The sequence below is a fragment of the Lycorma delicatula genome, chromosome 8 (assembly GCF_047948215.1).
Source record: "Lycorma delicatula isolate Av1 chromosome 8, ASM4794821v1, whole genome shotgun sequence".
Taxonomy (NCBI): Eukaryota; Metazoa; Arthropoda; class Insecta; order Hemiptera; family Fulgoridae; genus Lycorma; species Lycorma delicatula.
In genome coordinates, this window is record NC_134462.1 from 140,604,769 (window position 1) to 140,619,565 (window position 14,797).

Consider the following 14,797-nt stretch of genomic DNA (forward strand, 5'->3'; position numbering starts at 1 on the left):
TCCGTAAATTTTGAAAACGTAACTCCGTTTTATATTAAGCTCAGGCTTGGGTACACGCTTACCGGTTTTAAAAAAAATTGTCCCGAAATTCCCTCTTCCCAAAAAATTAAATAAAAGCTAACTTTTTATTTACTGCCTTTTTTTAACAATTTTTTTTACGTGATCCTAGGCGTTGTAGAAGTTCAAGCGACTCAAACATTTTGAGGGTACGTTTTAGGGTGGCAGAGCCGATCGGAGTTTAAAAATATCGATTTTTTAAATTTTTTTAAACTTCTTTTTCGGTTTATATTCGTGTATCGTTATTTTTCCACTGTGTAAGAATAAATAAAAAACCTCAAGAAATTATTACAACTTTGTCGTCGGCTTTTTTAGCTTAATTATCCTTACGCCTAAGTAATAATAACCTTAATCTAAGTCGCATAAAAACCTTTTTACGGTATTCTCTATTCCTTTCCGAATAAACGATAATCTTTTCTTAATATAGCTAAGTATTTAAAAAGTTACAACCGAAAACTTTCTGAACTAAAAACGCCTTTAACGGGCGAATAACATAAGAAAAGTTAGATACGGTTATCGGAGCTGACGTTAAGTTTCATTCAGATGTAGGCCTAATCTAGAGTTCTGTTAAAAGAATAGTAAAAAGAAATATTTTTCTTTATTTATCTGACGATACATTTTAGTAATTAAAGGAAATTATGTCGGTTAAGGGAGGAGGGACTGAGAATATAACAAGAAAAACATTTAACTTTTCGGCAAAGATATGTGCAGGTAGAATAACGGATCGCATCTCGGTAATAATAGATAACTTAGTGGAATACTGATTAAGCAAAAAACTCGTTCGACGGTTACTTCTCAACCCCCTGAAATACCAAAGTAATTAAACAATTTTAATATCTTAACCTTATATCGTTAATTAAATATCTTACCTCGCTGTTTTAACTGAAGTTAAACGTAGAAAAAAGATCATTTAATTCTAAAATAGTTTTAAATTTGTTACCGCGTAAATAATAGTTTAATAGTTACACAAATACAAATTAAAATAAATTTCTATTTGCGCTTTAGTTATTCTGTTATTCATATTTTGTGAAACGATTTAAATTGTAATAGAATGTGCACTTAAAATCACGCGACTGAAATTAATTATAATAAAATTAAAATGGACAGGTAGGCTGCTTTATTTTATTATAGTGATTTAATATAATGAGATACAGTTATACTTTTTCTCAGAATTACTTTTTTTAATTATAATTCCTTTCGAAAAGATTTATTAATTAGTAAATAATAATAATATGTAACACATCCTCTAAAAAAAAACCTGAAGAATTTTTATAGCAGAAAGTTTGTATTTTACGTTGATTAAGTAAATTAATTAAATCCTTTTTAATTTTATTTAATTATAGGGGTTTATAATAAAATTTGATTATTTTATAAAAAAATAATAAATAAATAAAATTATAATACGGATAATTTTACAGGAGTTTAGTGATAAAATCCATAATTATTATATAAATAAAAATGAAGTTTTTCTTCAAAGATTAAGAAGCTTTTCTTATTTATCTGATGACTAAACTTAATGAAACCGGAAAAAAATTATTTCACAATGATGTCATTAAATAAAGTAAGCCGATATTTAATAATTCTCTTTTTATAGACTTTAACCGGTTAAACTAGAAACGATGGATGAGCTGAATCTAATAAAATTAATCTCAATAATATAACAGCTCTACGAAAAAATTATCTTCTTAACGATTTGACTGATTTATAAATGTCGGTTATTATTTAGTAGACTGAACGATTTCGTAATTAAATTAGACTAATGTTTTTTCGGATTAGCCGATACTGTCTTAGTATTTCGTTTTATGACGATTACTTTTCGATATATGGTTTAAAAAAAAAAAAAATTGCTTCTACTCGTTTCACTTAGAAAAGTAGCTAACATGTAATTCGCTTGTTTTTACCCTACCGAATGATCCGTTGAATCTTAATTTAGCAAACATTTCCGGTAGACAACTATCGGAAACAACGATAAGGGAAACGATGGATAGTAAGAAAAAGACGAATCGCTTACAAAGGATCTTGAATCGGCCAAAAAACTCTATTCTAAGTGCACGTTTTACGACTCTTTTCAGCAGACAAACTTTTATCCCCTCTATAATCCATCGGCAAACCTGTTTATCGTACCCGGTCGATTGAAATCGACGATTTTTTTTCGTCTACCTAAAATACACGCTGTAATAAATTACTTTCCACAAGGCATTAAGGATACTTAGGCTTCTCTAAAGAAAATCCCCAAAAATCCCTAAAGAAAATCCTCTAAAGCGTATCCCCAGAATTATGTAGCGTATGGAAGCATTCTGTAGAACGTAAACCGTTCGGCCAGATCTTACGGGCATTTATTAATTTGCGCTTTGAAAACTAAAGATTATCTACGACGCTTACAAATAACTACCCGATCGACCGCTTTTACAGATTTCACATGTTTGCTTGCGTAACATTCTCGATTCGTGAACTTCAACCGCTGTGAGATGCAGATCAGAATTTTTGTGTTCTTCTTATATTTCCCTTTTTTAAATTATATGTAAAAATATTTTAATGTATTACGTTTTTATTTTAAAGAAATAATTATCTAATAATTTTTTTATATCGCAAAAGCAAAAACGATTAAAAGGTTGTTATCTTACCCGAATTTGTATTTTCACGTGACGGTTTCGATATATATATATACATATGTTAGGTGTCATATCCTAACGGTTTCTGTCACGGCTACCTGTCGCATCCGAAAATGTCGTAAAAAATCCCAGTAATATTAAGTATCCTGCGCCAGGCTTAATAAAAAAGATCGGAGCCAAGTAGCTTCCTGTTGTTACCGTCTTCGTTTTGAGCCGAAGATTCTGTTCCACGCATCTGATACGCATCTAATAGGCGTTTGTCGTATCCGGTAGCCATCTTATAAGCAGACGATGTTCTGCTTTAAAAGAGACGCCTTGATTTTGTTCACCGTGGGGATTATTTGTTGTGTAATGAATATCATCGCTATCGAGGAAAATAGCTCGTAATAATAAATGGTATCGAACATATCTCGTATAAAAAAAAACGTTCAGAAGTGTATTTATTACTAAAACTTATTCGACTGACGGTGTATGATCTATGTAGACCTATATAATTCTACAAACAACCGGTTCGTAACACCGCCAAAAATCAGAATTATATTCGTCGCAGGTCTAATACGCTCCTTTAAAACGCTTAGTAATTTGTCTTTCGTACGATCGAGGACCCCGCATATAGGAAACGTTCTTTTGTATTTCACTCGTATTTTCACCTTTAAAAAAAATAGATTCGTCTGTTTCCATATTCAGACCGTTTCCTTCGATTATTACCGGATTACGCATAGGCGGGAACTCTTCCTTATAAAATCCGGTGTATTTCCTACTCCTAGCGCGCAGGAAAAGAACGACTTCCGATTTCGATTTACTGGATTGTAGTCGCGTACCGCTTCTTAAACGAGAAGAATTGCGACAACTCGCCTTTCGACCACGCCGTTTAACTAACCTGTCGCTTAACATCAAAGAGAGGTTTCACGACCTTGTATGCTAAGCTAGGATTACGTGAAATTTCTTCGGCTTGTAAAAAAACGAAGAGAATGTTATGCGGCATCTCATCGGTTAAGTCAAATCAAACCCGTGTCGGATGTAAATAACGAATAGCGATAACCGCAACACATACGCGCATTACACGATTGAAATAATTAACTGTACCGTCTAGTATACAGCCGCAATATAATTGCCATAAATAAGACGGGTTGAAATATAATTAGATAAGATAAACGTTACCGGCTTAATATCGAATATTATTAGTTAATCTATAAATAATTTATATAACGCTATTATTAATTCAGAAAATGAAAATTAAGGAACGCGTCCGCTTTCGAAATAAGATACAAATATAATCCTACACTGACGAAGTTAAATCCATCGGTTCAATTTCTTTGAATTCCATTGGTAGGAGTTAATACGACGTTGGTCAGTCGGTTATTTCTACCTTTGCATGTTTATTCCTTGAGTAAATTTTTCTTTTAACAGAATTATTTTTTATCGATTAGGCCTACTAGTAGTAATAATAATTTCTTTAACGCGTAACTAAAGTTACCCGTTATTACTAGCAGCAATAATAATAACAATACCGTAGTATTATTATTTATTTTTATTATTACTATTTTAATTTCATAACAAAAATAATAAGAATAGCGATAATCTTCCGTTATAGCTTTATTGTCGTTATTTATTACGGTTAAATGAAGGAAATCGGTTACGTTCCATTTTATTCTATTATCTTAACGTTGAACAAACATAATAAATGTGCCGTACAATTATTTTGATCGTTTGTGCGCTAGGGTTTAGTAACAAAATTGTTTACACCAAGGTAACCTACCCTTTGATCTAAAGATCTGTCAAATAGAATCTTAACTCCTTTAACATACGTTTAGGATATTGATGTGGTTTTATATTTTGTTAGTATTAGAGGAGTCTCACGGTAATCTGTTATAGTATATTGTGTATGTATGTATATGAAAAGATATGTAGTAATTTTTATTATTATAACAATTTGTTGATGTTAAATTTTTTTTATTTAGTGTTACTATTACTTTTTCTTTTCTTTCCCTCCACAAGTAAAGCTGTACTTATAAGTTGTGTTCAAACTTAAAATTAGAAATGTTAGATTGATATTACTAAAAAAAACGTTGCTAAAAATGTATATAAACATCGAAATTACAACTAATTTCGGTTATAATTTTTCGATATAGGAAAAAACTTGTCGATTATTAAATATTTAAAAATACCGATTATGAAATATCGCGTGTTTTGTAATTTTTTTACTAAATTATTTCAGTATTATTTATCGCTAGTATCTCCCGTGTCGGCTATGCCCGCGCTATATACGTTTGGAATTTCAAAAATTGAAAATCGTTTTTCTTGTTTTCAGATTTATCGCAACTTATAGCGTATTTCTTGAAGGTTGAACTTGATTTTGAGCCGGGCGTGTACGTTGCTCTTCAAGTCTTGGAAAACGCTCCGACGTAAGTGTACGTCGTCAGCGATCATAAATTCCACTTCCTACCTGCTACCTCACCGACCGTGGCGTTATGAAAAAATCAAAAGTCGAATCTATGCCGATTATGCGTAGCGACTTATCCTGATGTAACAGAATGTAAAAATTTACAAAGCGGTACTTTAATCGCGTGAAGATGAGTTCTTGCGGGTCGCCTCCAGATTTAGACGAGGATATCAAATTTATAAATCGCATAATAACTGTCTGAAGAAGTCGATAATGACAGACAAAGGCGATCGATAAACACGATGACGTTAAATTTAATAAAAAAAGTTGAAGGCTATTTTTTATATATTTTTTATTTACGATTTATATAGTAGTGAGATCGGTGAGTTTTGAATTGCGGTAAACATTTCGGTGATCGTAAGAAAGCCGCGGTTAAAATTTCGTTATGTTTGTTTCTGTAGTTTTCGCGGTTATCGGGAGCAAGCGAAAAAGAGGTTGTCTCTTTGTATAGTAGCGATATAAAAAGAGCAAATATATTATTTTCTTTATAAAAGAAGAAAAAAACGGTGTTTTTTTTTTATATGTATCCTTTAACGATACGATCACCTCGAAAGACAGTTTTCGGCGTGAAAATACAGACTTGATAGGAATTAAATAGCCGCAATACAAATATTGATTGTATCTAATCCAAATTGTGCTTAACGTTAGTTTAGGATACTAAACTTTTTTTAAAACTAAATTTGTTAACAAAAAATGAGATATTGCCAAAATCTATTTAAAGTAGTTACATTTTTACAATACGTTTCGATTTTGTTAATCAGAACTTATCTCAAATTTTGTACTTTGTTCTGCTAGGAGTTTTGCTAGACGTATTCACATAGCAAATTAGGGGACGTGTTTATTTTTTATCTCTTCTACTAATAAATAATTACATCCAAAAAAAAATTACGAAATTCTCAACTAAATTAACGATAATGGATTTCTTCTTACCGATCTGTTGTTTTATTAACGAGTAAGCGCAGTATTACTGATCTCGTTTCGTTCTCTTTCTATGAACTACGTTAAGAAAACTTCATACGTATTTTATTTTCTGGATTTGATGTTTTGCAAATATTTATTCATTCTTTCGCTTTAAGTTCGTTTGTTCTTCTATTATAGGAAAAATCTCCTGATTTTTCAGTAGTTTTATTCTAAGATTTATACAATTTCTTTAAATAATAAATTACGTTTTAATCTGTTTAATTGGCACATATAAAAGCTATTTTCGTGCTAAAAATAGATCGAATATTTTTCATTTGAAATACAGAGTGAAATGTAAAAAATCGTTCTAATGGTAATAAATAATCTGAGACGGGATTAATATGATAAACGGTTAACACAATCGTTATTTTTATTATAGAATAATTTATAAATTGTTTATTTAAACATTATCGTTGAATATTTCATTAATACTGAAATTTCCTAATGATTATTATCCAATTTTATGAGCTTTGAGCTCTAAAAATTACGTAAATTTATTATTTTATTATACCTTTGATAGATAAATATTCAAAATGAAAACTGAAATTGGAATAATTTTATACAGGATTTTATCGTTGAAATATTAAGAACGATATATTTGTAAAATACTAACTACATGCTTTTGTTATTATTATTATTATTGTTTGAATAATACCAAATTACATATAACCGACTACATAAAGCAACCGCTTTATTGAAAAACTGATATGAAACACATAAGCTAACCAGCTTATGTGTTTCATATCAGTTTTTCAATATTCTAATAATAATTTGGTGAGTGAAATTAATTCCCTTGTTTTTCGTGATTTTTTTTAAATTATAAAATTATTCAGGAGATATAATATTTAACATTTAAATTTTAACTATCAGCATACGAAAATATATGTTTTTTTAAATTTATAGTAAAAAATTTAATATAAATTTCGAAATAATTTTTAAGCTACGTATATGATGTAAATTATAGGTTGGATAAATTAATATTTACAACTGTAATGTACGTAGAAACATATATTTTAATTTTTGCAACCTTTAATAAAATTTGCATCGCTACTTAATAATATTAATTAAAAATTGTTTTTTTTTTTAGTACAAATTACTTTTAGAATTGTAGTTACATAAAGATTCTAAATATATGTATATGTATATTGACCGAGTTAGGGTGGTCACAGCGATAAATTTCAAGGCCTTTTTTGTCCTATAAGTGAACATACTGTATTGAAATAATGCTTGGTTTAATTGTTGAACTTTTTTTGAAGGCGATGTTCGGTCGGTAGAAAATTTTCCAAAAATTTAATTAAAACCTTTCTCGCTCTTTAAGTTAATTTTTTTAAAGAAAATATTATGTTCTTTGCCGTTAATTTAGTGTAAAACCAGTATGCCGGAATAACGAAGTTAATTATCTAATTCGTACGATTAAACTTTAATAATTTCTTTTTCAAATCATCGATTAATTGTTTAGCAGATTTTACGCTGTTTTTAAGTCTTGTTGTTTACTAATCTTTTAATGAGAAAATATTTACTATATTTTAATCGGTTTTACATATTCTCATCTTTATCTTCCTTTACATCCTTTTTACCCTAAGGTGCCAAATTAGATGTCGATCTCCGTGGCGGAGCGGTAGCTTGTCGGCCTTTCTTCCGGAGATCCCGGGTTCGAATCCCGGTCAGGCGTGGCGCTACAATATTCATTATCGGTAACTGTAAACGGGTGTAGGTCTGCTGTTACTGTAAATATTATAAAATAGTCTGCTAAATTGTGAATATTGTAGTCTACTGATTAAATTTCGTCTTTTTACGAAATTCTGTTTAACATCCTCTATTTCTTTTATAATTATCTTTTGAAACGTAAATTGTTTTAGAAAATAGAAACAAAAAAGAAAACCTAAATATTTTTTTTTCCTAACGCATCTCTTCAGCTAGTGAACTACAAGCAACCCCTCCCTCTACGGCCCAATCAGATGGGGATGATATGTATGACATGTAATCGAGGTGTATGTTGTCTTGTACAGACTCAAGCCGACCGATCCTGAGACGGTGTTTTTAATTGAACCCCGACCACCAAAGTACACCGGTATCCGCTCTGTAGTATTCAAATCCATATAAAAGCTAGCCGATAACTTTTACTAGGATTTGAACCTCAGAACCTTCGGCTTCGAAAATCAGCTGTTGAAACCTCAATATGAAGGAATTTCTTCCTTAATATTTTTTTTTTTGTGATACAAACATACATACACTGTCGCTTTGTAGTCTTCACAAACCTCGTGGGTCCATGACTATCATTGTCCCATCTCTATCACCCGCCTTCACCAACCAGTCACCATTGTGGCGTGCCTCGTGACGATTGCGTGACAGAAATTGTCACCACCCATCTTTTCCTTGGTCGACCTGATCTTCTGACTCTATCGTACTTTAGGACCGAAGCTCTTTTTATAGTAGTAGTATTATGATCCGTTCTCTTCGCGCGTTTTGCCCGCTTTATTATTTTAGATTTGACATTATTTATTACCGTCGGCTTATTGTACAGCTCATGTATCTCTTCGTTTTTCCTCTTTCGCCATGTTCCTGTCTCATCATCTAGCGCTGGTCTGTATAGCTTTTTCAAAATGTTCTCAAAACACGTTAATCGGTTTTCCAACTTTCTCTTACAGGTCCAAGTTTCACATCCTAGGTTAACATCGGCTCTGTAATTGTACACCACATCTTCTCTTTTACCTTTCTTGAGGCTGACCAGAAACTTTTATTTGCGTTTGAGATTCGACAGGCCACTTCTTCGATTTCATTTTTACAATTTATATTTACTCGTTGGTTTGTGAAATTATCTATCTTTTAAAATGAGTCGCCATTAATCCTGACGACTCTTAATTCTGCCGATTCCTGTCGTCATTGTCACTTATGTCCGGCGCCATCCTTTCTAATGCTATATTGTATATGAGGGAAGATCTGTTTGACCCCCCGCTTTCTATGCTGAATGCTTCAGAGTCTTCACTCGGTACTTTTACTCTATTCTTTGACCGGATATAGTAAATAATATATATCTATTCTAATATATATTAGAGTACGTACACTCTAATATATATTTACATTATTATGTATAATAGAGTATTTTTACCCAATTCTTTTTCATTTTCTGTAAAATATACAGATGTTTGTCATCCTTAGGACAAATTTTTGTCATTCTTCGGGATTCCGAGGTCACTCGTAGCATACCAAACCCTCGGTCTTATTTATTATTCTGTCATATGCTTTCTGGAAGTCTATAAATAGATGCGTTACTTTATCGTATTCCAACCTTTTGTAGAGCAGCTGTCTCAGTGCAAAGATTTGGTGTATCGTTGAGCGATTTCATTTAAAACCTGCTTGGTTCTCTCCTATCACCCCTTTAGTTCTTTCTTCTAACCTAGTTAGTATTACCGTTAACATTATCTTGCAGCATGTATTCAGCCGGCTAATTCCTCTGAAGTTATTGCAGTCGGTTTTATAATTTTACTTAGCAACGACACTATAACTACTCCTCTCGATATTTCTGATAATGTTTCTTCCATCCAACACCGAACAGTTAGTTTGTGTATCCCCTTCAGAGGTTTCCGTCCTTCCTTTAGTAACTAGCCGGTTATGTTGTCAGTTTTATCGCATTTCAAGGGTTTAACCGCTCTCCTCACCTTATCTCCTAACTCTGGTAACTTATCTCCTTCTTAAGCGTATCGCGAGTTTCTTTCTGTATCTTGGCCGTATTAAAATTAACATTCAGAAGCTCCTTGAAGTACTCGCTTCACCTTTTTTTTATTTCCTCTCTGTTCGTTAGAATACCTCTATTCCTGTCTTTGATCATGACCACTCTTGGTCGGAAACCTTTCCTATGTTCTTTAATGAGGCTACAGAATCCACGTGCATTTTTAATTGTATTTTCTCTAGCTCTAGCATCATCTGCTTTAGCTTTCCCCTTACGTACAATCTCTTCTTTCGCAACACTCTTCTGGACTCTTGACTCCGGCTCTTATGTTCTTCCTTATGTTCCCCTCTTCCATTCTGCATTGCCGATTCCCGTTTTTGTCTTCTATTATCTAAGGAACACTTGCACTTATTTATTTTTTGTACCTTTCTAGTAGTTGAGTGTTTTTAGATGCCATCTCAATAGTTTCTTGACACAGGACAACGTGTGCCGACATCCGTGACATTTTTGATAACTGGCTGATTTTTTTTCAGTCTTTCGTCGATGTAAGAGTTAAGCTTCATTTTATTCTCTGCCATCTTCAGTTGTTCTACAGCCGACTTTTCCCTTGGATTTGTCTTTTGAAGAGCAACTACTCTCTTTCAGTTATGAACGTACTAACACACGGTCAGTGTCGATGTCTGCTCCTCTATAACTTCTCAGATAGATTGTATTACTATGCCCCTTTTTACTCACCGATACAAGGTCAATATTTTTTATTATTTTCCCGTCTGGTGAGATTCATGTTCTCTTATATATGTCTTTGCGAGGGAAGTACTTCGGATGCACATGTCTTTCGACCGGGCAAAGATTATCAACCGTACAACCATCCATTGGAAGTTGTTTGTAGGCTGTTTTTCTCGGCTGTTTATCTGCGGTAGCTTTCTTTACCCGCCTTGGCGTTCAAGTCCCTTATTACGATATTCATTCCGTATCGGCCAAAACTGTCTTGCGTACTGTCCAAAGACTTTGTGTTCAGTCGAAGCATGGACATTTATTACACAGATTCTCTTGAATTTCCTACCAGGAACTAGGAATGAAATTTTAGCATTAACATATTTTTCGCCTTTGATTCTCCTTTTGAGGAAATTTGTACGTAGAAAATATTTATCGGATCCACCGTATATAAACGTGAAGTAGTCTTTCTTAATATCGCTTCTCCCTTCTCAACGAATTTCTTGTACTGTAAGGCTGTCTGTTTTATATCTTTCTCCTTCAACCAATACGTTACCGAATGCGCCGTGTTTAAAAAGGCTTTGTGTATTTCACGTTCCTAATCTCAGTTCATATTTCTTTTCCAGATTCTTCCTATATTTTTCCTGTCTGTTACGAGATTGATGTAGCGGTTTCGTAACTGCCGGTTGTTTTACGGAGAGGGATTGGCCCCTCGTCTAACCATCGCATTCTGGAGAGCCTTTTCAATCGCCTGGTTGTAGCCTACTTCGGCAGCGCCAAGCCCACCGAAGAAGCGTTTCTCACGCTGCACTACGGGGATGTACCAGCACGACCTTCGTTTCCACAACGCTGTGGCAGGCAGTACAGTGCTTCCTTTACTTGTAGAGAAGATTGTTCTATTTGGTTTTAACCGCTGGTAGAGCAAAAACCTACATAATGTTTTTAAATTTTAATAAAACCTTGAACTTCGTTCGATGAATTTTTTGTATTATTTTTTTAAATTTAATCTTTACCTAAAAAAAAAAATTAAGTAAAAATGTTTAACTATTTTTAATAGAATATGAAATCTTATTTTTTAAATCAATTCGCTGTTTGTTAGCGTCAGATGAGCAGAAAATTTATTTAAAACGTTAACGGATAAACGTAAAAAACATTTTTTACTTTTCATAGAAAATTCTGCGAATAAGATTATGTTGTTTCAGCTTTAAATTAATTTAAGATTGTTTGCTCTTTTAAAACCTGTTAGTTTACAATTCGATTAACCTAATTTTCAATAAACGTTAATACATTAAAAAATTTCCATTCCTTTCCCTATTCATGTTTCGTTACAATAATGCGCGTCATTACAATAAATATGTCACTCAAACATTTTTCTTAATTCCTAAATTTTTATTTGATACTAGCAGACTTATGTAGAGTAATATGATAGACTGAGCCCGCGTTTTTATTGTTGGACTTAGCTGATGATATCTAATAGTGATAAAATATTTCCATCAGCTTAATGCTCTAAAATACATATTATTGTCGATATACGTATTTAACACATTTATTAAATTCACTCGTTTATAAAAATGTATACATTATATATATGTTTATAACTTTAATTATTATTTTATTGATATTTTTACGAAATTATTGCAAAATAATGATTATTTATTTATTTTGAATAAATATCTTCTTAACTTTGTATAAAAAGAAAACTTTGGGGTGGACTGACCGTATATTATGTTGGTCGCGCTACTTAAGACAAGGTATTGCCTACACGCTTCCTATCGTAAAACAGACTCGGTTTATCATTAAAAGAGTTCACTTTATTGTCTTAGAAAACTGTAAAATGCTTTCAGATTGAGAAATTACATTGTTTACAGATTAGATATTATATTCCTATGATTCATTTTTATTTTAATTTTAAGACAACGTATAGCTTATTTTAGGGTTCGTCTCAGCATTGTCGCTGTTAACTCGTGTACATAAAATTTAGTTGTATTTACGGAAATAATACAGATTTTAAAAATAATTTTCGCAGTAATAACTGTTGAAAAATTAATTTTCACTTTTCCAAGGGACTGTTTTAATCGATCAATAAACTAGGAAAAAAAGATAACGGCATAATAGATAATACTATTTAACCGATAAAGGAAAGGATTTAATTCGGTATACGCCTTATATTTTACATTTTCTTCTTCCCCACGCTAATTTTCTATGTTCTAAGATATAGACGACAAAATTTGATGTAAATATTTCTAGAATTCGTTTATTTCCGATTAGATCGTTTTAAAATAATATAAGTTTCGATTATGTAATTTTAGCAATGAGGTATTTCATAATTCTGGTCAGATGTAATGAATTTTTAGTTTAGATATACGCTGTATGTAAACTTCTGAAAAATTACAAATTTTATAAATACAAAGTTTTTAATAGCTTCGGTGACCGATGAAAATTGTTTTTATGTACGTTAATAAGAATTTTATATTTATAAAATTTATTTCTGTTTTCTGTTTTCAAAATTCATCGGTTTAAATAATTTACATCGCTGACCGCGTCGACGATAAAATATAGTTCCAAATACAATAGTTACCTCCGTTTTGCCGTTCGGATATAACAAATATATTAACGTAAAACGCTTAAATTAACATTTGACCTTACCTCGATCGGTCGATAATAATATACATAATTTATTGTTTTTACTTAATTTTTTCAATAAATTTTCATTTGTATTAAAATTTAGCTTATCGATAAAAAACGTTTATAAAAATTTTAATAGTTAAAAAAGAAATAGATTTTTATATTTTACGTGAAAACTTTATAAATATTCATGCCGATTTGAATTTATCAACTTTATTTATAATACGAGTACGTACCTATGAGTGTTTTGTATGTGTGCGTGTGTGCGTACATGTGTATTTTATGATGATATGTATTTATGTATATATATATATTACTATATAATTTTATCCATCGAACCAACATTCAATAATTATTATAAATTAAAAGTTTATATAAATAGATACTTATAATAGTTTTATATATATATATTTGTATGTATAATTGATATTAATTAATTGATTGATATTTTTATGTTTTTTGTTAAATTGTGATTGAATGTTTTTATTACCCCGTTATCATATTCTTATTATAGTTTTAATTAGATACTAAGTAACGATAATAATACTATTATTAATAAATAATAAATATAAAATTAATTATAAAATATTCCATAGGTTGTGATTTATAATTACTATATAAATGATTAGATATTAAGCGCTAAAAAATAAAAAAATCTTTTATTTATACATAGCTTCAGAGTATTATTTTACAAAATAGTATTTACGATATTATTATTCATAATTACATTCGTTTTCAATACTTGTACGATTAGAATCATTGTGTATAGATAAAGAAATTAAATACAGATTATTTGATCGCTAAATTCTATATCTATTATTTTATTATTTTTTAATACTGTTGCATTTCTTTTTCATCTGCTTTTTTCTTAATAATTTTAGTAAAATTAAACTTGTAACTGTCGTGTTTCGATATTAACCGATTATAATCTTGAATTATTTAAACCGTACCCACGGTAACGCACTGCGCTGTCGCCTTGCCGAGATGAAATACTGTTACGAAAATGTAAGCGTCTGCGAAAACGATTTTGTTGCCCTTTTACATTAAACATTGTCGTTGTGATTTTTATTATCGGGTAGTTCGTACTGTTGAGCCTTTGATTTAATTCGAAGATTATGTTCTCCCTCTACAAAAATGTTAATGGAATATGAAAACATATACGAAAAATAAATCACCGGGACTACTTATGAAGACGTATAATTAAATCGATAAGGTTTTAATATAAGATGTTATAATAATTGTGCAACGTTGAAATACTATTTCTTTTTCATTAAAAATGTAATAGCGATCTAATTTTATTACTTAAAATTGCTTTATTCTACGTAGGTCCGTGACATTTCGATTCAGTTTTTCCTCTTTTATTAAGCGATATTTATTTATAAATTTGTAAACGTAATTCCTTCCGCAATTCTTTACAGTAATGCTTTACTATTTATTTGTTACGGGTAGAGGATTATTTTAACATTTTTCCTAAAAATTATTAAAGCTTAATTAATAAGCATTTTTATATTTACACCGCCTTAGATTTTATTACTTACGAATTTGATATTAAGTAAAATATTAGATATTTTTATCGTTCGAAGTGATTGGTACTCCAAATCGATACTAAATTGATAGTTACTTGATATTACAGTAATATTTATTTACTATATGCATTTTTTTAAACGAGGAAATAACACAAAAATGCTTAATATTATCCCTTTCATTAATGTTATA

General features: G+C 30.9%; 1 protein-coding gene across 1 annotated transcript in view; it reads left to right on the forward strand.

Moving 5' to 3' along the window:
* LOC142329243 (fork head domain-containing protein crocodile-like) overlaps positions 1-13,716 on the forward strand; it is a 101,529-nt gene extending 87,813 nt beyond the window's left edge. The window contains exon 4 of the transcript XR_012757442.1: positions 11,083-13,716. The gene's annotated coding sequence lies outside the window, so the exon portion shown is untranslated. The remainder of the gene's footprint in view (positions 1-11,082) is intronic.
* The last annotated feature ends 1,081 nt before the right edge of the window (positions 13,717-14,797 follow it).